Source organism: Cephus cinctus, unplaced genomic scaffold, assembly GCF_000341935.2.
Source record: "Cephus cinctus unplaced genomic scaffold, Ccin1 Ccin1_scaffold0364, whole genome shotgun sequence".
Lineage (NCBI taxonomy): Eukaryota > Metazoa > Arthropoda > Insecta > Hymenoptera > Cephidae > Cephus > Cephus cinctus.
Window position 1 is genome coordinate 30,810 of NW_014333056.1, and position 8,847 is coordinate 39,656.

Genomic DNA, 8,847 nt, shown 5'->3' on the forward strand with positions numbered 1-8,847 from the left:
GGGGGGGGGGGGAGAACTATATTTTTGTAAGGCGAATGGAACTTCAAACAGAAATATAGAAATGTATACATAACATTATGAGTTGTGGCTGATTTGGAAACGATGAACGCTTTTTATAAGTATCAGTGAAAAAATAAAATTGATACTATGTGATTGTCGACTTGTAATCATTTTGCGCTTCGTTATTGTGACGATAACGATGGATTTCACGTTATTAGTATCTTAGAATTTCATCAATTACTTTCATTAATTGTTGTTTATTTACTGCCAATATGAATTCTTGTCCATACTGTAGAAGCACAAAGAATTTCGTTTTGGTGTCTTATGGAAATCATAAGTAAGCCCAGGAGGAACCATTGGTGTGAGACATGTTTAGTAATTAATTAAACAACAGTCAAAAGATGTTTATTACGGTCCATTGATAATATGGCCGCAACCAGGAGTGAAATAACATTATAATCTAATATATTTACATAAAGTATCTGTAATATCTGTGATAAAATCTAGTCTTCATGGTATCATTCAGAAGGAGTTAATCGATTTGAGTTTCACTATACATACTTCATGCTATCCTCTACAAATGATCTACAACGTACTTCAAACCCGACGAAAATGTTCACAGCGATGTTTGTGGTCAAATTCGAAACCATCTCTGACTACAATTTCACCGTCCACGTTTCTAATACTCCTCACATAAGCGTTCGGCCTCCTTTACTCTAGTCTTCATGGTGGCCTCTTCAAAAAATGACATGTAACTGTGACCGATTCCCATAAGCTTCACCTCCTTCTATGATTCACTAAGAAGTTTTAGAAATACTTAAAAGTTTTCTATTTTGGATGTGCAACATTGTTTCTACTGTTGTTATGATTCAACAAATCACAAAAAGTAATTTGTTCCACTTTTTTGCTATAAAAACATTTCAATTAATTGATTTTTAAATTATTTTTCAGCATAGTATTGCAGTGAGTTCTGATTTATTTGAGTCTGTAATGTTTGTAATTGAATATCTATCTTATGCTGAATATTTCTACACACGATTTTAGTAATTTTATATTTTCGTAGTGAGTGTTCTCATGTACATGTATAATACAATATAATGAAGTCCTCTAATTACTTGAATTAAAACACTATTCATATAGAATATTAGTCTCGTGATATCTCAAATTGATTTCTGTTATTATAATCTTTATAATAACCATGAGTTAAAAAAATATACTATTCAATGTTGCAAAATCTGTTGAACCCACAGTTCACAACAGTTTATCTGTATGAATTGGTATTAAGAATATTTAATAATTTCATAATAAAACAGACTACAGGTAAAGGCTTTGAAGTTATACATTTTATAATTAATATAATGGCAAATTTCAAGAATTAAATTTCACAAAATGCAAACCCCAGATCTTTTGTTTATTCCTCAAGAGTTTGAGACTTGTATATAATATATATAATTGTTGCAGTTGACATTATATTTTATAATATTAAGATTAAATAAAACTAATAAAAAAAACCACTAGTAAATATAAAGTTTTAAGATTTTCTCACAAAGTTAAAGCACCGTTTACGATGGTTATTCGAATATACATATTATGTGAATTAAAATCATGTATTTAATTGTGAACTAATCCTCGAAATAATAATATTGGCGTATGACAATTCATAATCTGTCTTGAATTAAGGTTCAATTCTACCACTTCAGTTAAAGCCTAAGCGTAATTAAACTCATTCTTGATTGGCTTATGCCATTCAACCTAACCTATCACTAGTGTTAACGCGTTGCGCTTAACTAAATTTTCGGTTAAACTCAACGACATAATTGGGCCAACGACTGTACTGACAATAACAGTTTTAGATGAATTTAGTTACGATATGGTAGCACATATAGCACCCATACAAATAAAGCAAAGATTACTGTGCGTAACTAAACGGTGAACGAAGTTTCTTACACTCATTACCAACGAAGATAAGATTTATCGAGCTACCTACTTCCCGATGACCTCCATCAATCATTTTTTTCTAACTTTTAAGAACAAAAAATGGTCAGAAAAGGGGACCTATGATATCATATTCCTTCTGTTGCCTTGAATATCGAAGAATTTAACCTTTCGATAAGACAAAGCGATAGAATAACTTCTAATCTTTTACTTTAAACTCTATACAATATCATGTTGTTTCTCTGAAAACTTAAGATAAAGCTACTTAATATATGAATACTGTTGGAATATGGCTAAAAACAATTAACGATTTGTCAGCTCTATTCAGAGTCAAGCAACGGCAACTCTCTCGTTTTGTTTTGTCAAACTATTATTCACTTGTCAATATACATATATCTTTTACTAAATCATCGCTTGTATCTTTTGCTGTTTATTAAAGCAATAAAAGTAAACCTGCGTTGTCTTTTACGGGACTCATTTTCTACAAATAAAAATCGGGTACGTGTCTAGAATAAAGGCACATCAACTGAAAAATACTTGCTAAATAACTATCTCTATCTTTCAATAACCGGTGAATATAGGGTTTTTATAAATATAGATAAATGACCATATTTTATGTATTATGAAAAAGCCATGGTGATAATTGTAGAACTTATACAACTCTGCATACACTTTACTTTCATGAAGAGAATCTATCAAATCCGTTTTATTTACAATTGTAATGATTTAAGCAACAAGATGACGGATGAAATACCCCAATTCCTTTAACACCTACCTGAGAAAAAATAATTATATATAATCAGATATAAAATTTTGTAAGAATCTAATATGAAAATGTAAATTCTATATAAATATTATAATATTCCCAATCAATAATTTAATGTATTAATGAGTTCAAAGCAATTATTTTAGGTAATACTATTTGTATAGAATTTAATATTTTCATAGTATATCTTTGTAAAATTTTAAATCTCATCAGATACACCAATTCTCGATCTGATTAGATACAATTGTATATAATTATATTTCATTATTGTTTCGCGGGTAGCTATCGATATACAGAAGTTATTAATTACAAATAGCATATAAGAGCATTGCAACATAAAAAAAAGATGTCAGGTGACCTTCTATCATAATTGTAAAATGAAATTTAGTGCTAAAAATATGATTTATATCTTGAGCAAAGTTTCATATATTCTGAGAAATCTATTGCATTCCTATTAAGCAACCTCTTTCAATTAATATGTGAAATTATACCGTCAGGCGTATGTTAGGAATAGCACAAATCGGCCAGTTAAATATGAACATACTGGTCAAATAACGTTTTATAATATACATAGTTGAAACCAGTTCAGAAGTGTACATTTTAATGTAGTTCCGAACATAGTGTGCAATAGTAAATGAATCATTTCCTAAGTGGAGTAAAGTTTGCATTAAATCAATTTTTTGCTTACACTGCTTTTTTATTAGTTATCTTTCGAAGTGTAAGATCTTAAATAAATTCAAGATACGTTAAATTTCTAATATTGGGTTGGTATGAAAGTAATGAGACACTAGAAAACTCTACACATGTCCTTTTTTCAATTAATTGCTTTTTGACCATATTCTATTGTATATACCCACCGAGCGAAAGTATGTAGAATATTCTACAACATATTAGAATATGGTCAAAAACAATTAATTTAAAAAAGGACATGTGTTTGAGTTTTCTAGAGTGTCTCATTAGTTTTATGCTAACCCAATATTTCTTAAAGGTAATTGAATAGTTTTATTAAAAAAAATTAATTTATCATTACACATGAAAAAGCAATGTACCAGAAATTGTATTAATTGTATTAAACTTGTAAATTGTATTTCCAAATTCAAATAAGAGTTTTACTGCATAAACTTTATACTAATATACATTTTTTCAGTAGAAATATTTTATTCGATTTAAGAGTATGCGTAGTTTATACCTTTATTATACTGAGAAACCAAGAACGCAAAATTTAATAATCAATATAAAAAATTTGTAGTAAATATATAAATAACTATTCTATTTAATGAAAAAATTTCAGATAGAAGATACAGTAGTTTTTTTTCATAAAGTTAATTTACGAAATAGTATAGTCATTTTTTAATATTCCAGTATTAGTAGTCGCTATTGAATTGCCATGTAACAATATTCTAATGCTACAGGATACAGAATCTATCCTCATAATGAATGATGCTCGTCTAAACATTGAGATGTGTTATACTGATTATGTAGGAAAATAGATTTGGACTGCATTTTGTACATCTTGATATAATAAATGTTTTCTGACCATTTTTTAATGAAAAAAATAATTCACGGTATAGAAATCGCATCACATGCCCATTTTTGTTAGCTGCTCTGGCCACGACTGATCAATTGAACGAATCTCATCTCATACTGTTCATACTTAATACATTGCATGATGTCGAAAGTCTATCACGCAAATCCGTGTACAAGTATCTAGTAGTATTAAAATGACTAATGAGTGGAAAATACAACACTCTTAAAATTAATAAGTTTATAATCTCCCTGTTTAAGACTTAAAGATATCCACCAGTATGGATTTATTATGAGCCTTATAGCTCTGTGATATCCGGCGCTACAAATGTAATTTTTGTTTGAGCCTAATTATAAAATGCTTATAAAGCTTTAATTATGCAATTACTAAGCCGTTGAGATGTTCGATAATATGTAATATATCTAATGTACAAATTTGTTCTTTATTAATCATTGAAATAAAATATCAAACATAATTACAAATGCTTGAAATACTTACTTTGCAATAGTTTAACTATTTTGAAAAAAGATTGTTTATTTAAGATTCAGATATTAGCTGAATATTAATAAATTCTGACATTTTTCGTAGGGAAGGGAATAAAAGAAACTGGATCCTACACATTAGATATTCTTCACAAAATATTCTATACAAGCTTTTCTACACAACCTGTATCCTACACAAAAATATTAAACACGCAGAAACATTTTACACATGAATATTCTACATGACTCACAATCAGTATGCCGAACTTACTCAAGATAAGTATTGTAACTCTTACTTAGTAAAGTCCGTCTCGTAGAATGTTTTCAACATATTGAACGTCGACTGTGCACCGAAAACTGTACACCAATAAACATAATATTCAAGTAATTGTGCACGATATTATCCATACAAAGAACTGTGCTTCATGGCTTAATAACTGTGTATGGCCAATTAACAACTGTGCCTGCAACAGTAGAAACCGTCGGGATGCTAATGCTAAAACGTAAAAAATGTATAATTTCCAAGTGTTGTTCCTTACATGCTATTTATAATTATGTAATTGCACAACTTTTATTATAAAAGTATACAATTTTAATGCTTAAATTTTATTTTAAACTGATGTGGAGTTTTCCTAAAGTGGCTATTCCTTAAATATCTGAAATAACAGTTATTTGTCTAAATTATTACTGAGCTTTTGAGAGATTATTACTGTTTTAGTTATAAAAGTATCGTCGGCGAGAAAGCGATGTGAATGAGTCCGACACAATAATATATTGCCATGATAGGTTTGTAAATAACTAAGTTACGTCAGAATTTAAATCTTGTAATGGGTTAAAATTGATTGGAATGTCCGTATAAATGTTTAAAAAAAATGTGTGTACAAATTCTCGTGTATGTATTTTATTTCACAGTCATTAGTCGGCCGCACATAGTTCTTTGCATGAAATATCTAGTGCAGTTATCCGAATATTACATTTATTGATGTACAGTTTTCTATGCACAGTTAACACCCACTCCTTTCAGTGTAGGAAACTTTTATGTAGAATATTATTGTATAGAATATTTTTATCCAGGATATTAATTGTGCAGAAAAGTTTGTGTAGAATATCTCATGTTTAGGATCGAAGGCCATTTGTATTTTAAGGAATGTTACAGTCTAATCAATTTTAAGAGGAGGTATGATCTCCATTTCAGTACGTTATAAGGCTTTATAACCTTTAGTAAGGCGGCAGCCCTTATCATGCGCTGGTCAGGGCAATTTAAAAGTGCCTTTAGCTAGCTAGATCTAGGGAAAATATTTTATGCTTCCCGCAATTCCCCTATAATTTTTCTGCACCGGAAGATATTAATATGACTTAGATATTGAATAAATGCACTTTTTGCTTGCGAATGGATAGTTTCAACCTGTCACTTAGCGAACAGACTTTTACTTGCTCATTCATTATTATTGAAGCATTGTCGACTAGCCAGACTATACTGTTTTAATCGGGAGCAGTGAAGCTAAGGAAAATACGATTTTGCGTAAAAATGTATACAATAATGTACAAGAAAAAATAATTATACTCTTCAAAACAAGTTTTTACATTTTTTTTTCATTGACAACGCCTTGAAACTGATTTGAAGAATATTATTTTATGCTAACAAACTTTCACGATTCATTCGAATTGAAAATTCAACAATATTACACGTTGCAGTATTTCCGACATACGTATAACATCAATTATTATTTAAATCAAAGATTTTACGAAATTAATCAATTTAATGAGTATAAATCTTCAATAATAAAATTAGAAATATAATATCGAATAAAATTTTAGTCGTAAATGTACAGAATTGTTACCTGAACGAAACTCCGCCGATGAGATGGCTTTTCTTCGTGCTATCCTTGTGCGTGCCATATTTTGCGCACTGCAGTTATTCTACATCAACCATAGAGAAACTGTGCTTGTTTGCTAATACACGTTTTCCAAGTTTAACACTGAGGCAATTTGACACTTAAGAAGATACACCAGGTGCTAGTTGTCACGTTTGTGCTAAATCTTTGCCGTTGTGCAAAGTAGCGTCATTTTTAATTCACTGTATATAGACGATTAATCTGATTTGAAATCATTGCAAAACAGATACTCAATTAACGCACTCATAAACAATAATTGATGCCGCTTTTCATCCATTATGCTCTGCAGAACTTCCTATTTATCACTTCATATCCCGTTGATTCGACGACGTTCGCGTTAAATTGTATCTAGAATGGATTCATAAAAACAATATACTTATTATTCTATTTAATGTTTACACTATTGTGTAGCTTAAATGGTGTTAAACTATAGTTTTGTGTTGTACAAACTTGAACTTTTATTAGATTTTAATGCAACATATTTTTGTAAGGATAATCAGTAAATATAGTTTGGCCCAGTCTTTTGCCTTGTGCCTTATGCCTTAGCGGAAGATTCAGTCGAATCTGTTCAGAAATGAGAATCTCTAAAATTGCACAACCGGTACTAACTTACATTGAAACTCATCATTAGACTAGACTAGAATTATTTGAAACAACATTCCATTAATGTGATCTACATATACTTCTATGTGTATTCGTGGTCAAATTCTTGTAAAAATATTTTTTAATGTAATGAACTTTTTTCGTGAATTAAAATATTGGGAAAAAATGAAAATAAAGAAAGAGCCGTATGTCGACTTACCTTATGGAAATGTACAATACTGCACATATAATTCCATTCTACGCATATTAGAAGATTGCTAGTTATCGCTTTTATGCGTATCGCCGTATTGAAATAAAACACATTCTGCACTTCGAACTGAGATGTTGCACTTTCGTATTGCAGAATGAAAATAGTTCATATACACTGAAAAATCTCGATTTCTCCAGGTATTCCACCATAATAAACATCAAATATAAATTCACGTTCCTAATATATTAATCCAATTTCTGAACATTTGTATGACTCACTGTAGCTTGTCTTGTCCTGGTTCGTATTATTTGCGTGACCATTACTAATGGACACCCAGTAACAAAAAATCTTGGCGCAATATGGAAACGACTGACGTAGTCGATAGGAACCAATACGGGTATCAAAAACTAATTACTTCAATTTTTTAATTTTTGAAAATTCGTTGTCAAAGTGGTACGGGAGAAGGGGTGTATAAAACACAACAGAAGTACAAACGATTATCGGTAACATGGATGCGTAGAATAAGACCAAGAAATGGAAGAATAAAAAAGCATATGAAGACGGGTGTAAGTGCTCTCGCGAGGGGAAGAAAGAAAGAAAGGAACGAACGCACGCTCGCTTCACTCTAACGACTGACCGACTAGCACAAGATCTTCCTCAGACTGTAAGACTATTCCCGCCTATTCCCACTTAATCCCGCCTATTCCCTCTGTCGTGCCATCTACCCCCTTCCGTGCATTACCTTGTTTTGATAATTTTTCAAATGTTTCGTTGCTGCAAATATTCTATACTATTCTTTATAATATTGGATGTCGCTTTCGTAGAATTTGAAATTACAGTTAACATTACAGTTTAATTTTTTTTATTACTACAATATTATAATATTTCAATTTAGGAATAGTTCAAAGATGTCTACAAATAAAATTGAATATCGAAAATACCTACTTTCATATCTTTTTTAGTAATATCCTTTATTTCATTCAAAAGAAACTTGATAATCAAAATCTTTCTTGTTCACAAGTTTTCACTGAGTATTCTATGATGAGTCACGGTTGTTGTCCTTTGACCCACAGGTTAAGGTTGGTCGTAATCTAGTCTCGCTAAATCACTGCGAATACTCGCTTACAACGCTTCCCTTGTTTTCAACCCTGTATTTATGAAAATGCAATTGAATCATAAAACAAACAAGAAATTTGAAAGCTGGTCTATAGATATAATTGATGTAAAGTGTGGATGAAAGTATGCAGCATGTTTAATTTTCAGCCAAAATATCATAGCTGGTGAAAGACACACTAAATATTGTAAACCAGTTACCTGTAAGTAAAAATTTAGTTATAATTATTACACTACCTCCCAGCTTGTACAGTTTTAGTATATTATTTTATAAAACTTACTAACCGCACTATGTACTAATTTCCATGGACTCAAAATTAGCCATATTAATATATTTT

At 30.4% G+C, this 8,847-nt stretch overlaps 1 long non-coding RNA gene across 1 annotated transcript; it reads right to left on the minus strand.

The window, feature by feature from the left end:
* Positions 1 to 4,972: 4,972 nt before the first annotated feature.
* On the minus strand, positions 4,973 to 8,047 carry LOC112494272. Its single transcript, XR_003059526.1, has 3 exons — positions 7,406 to 8,047; positions 6,550 to 6,951; positions 4,973 to 5,204 (listed from the first exon to the last, which is right to left on the minus strand). It is a non-coding gene; the product is annotated as an uncharacterized LOC112494272 (long non-coding RNA).
* Between the last annotated feature and the right edge of the window lie 800 nt (positions 8,048 to 8,847).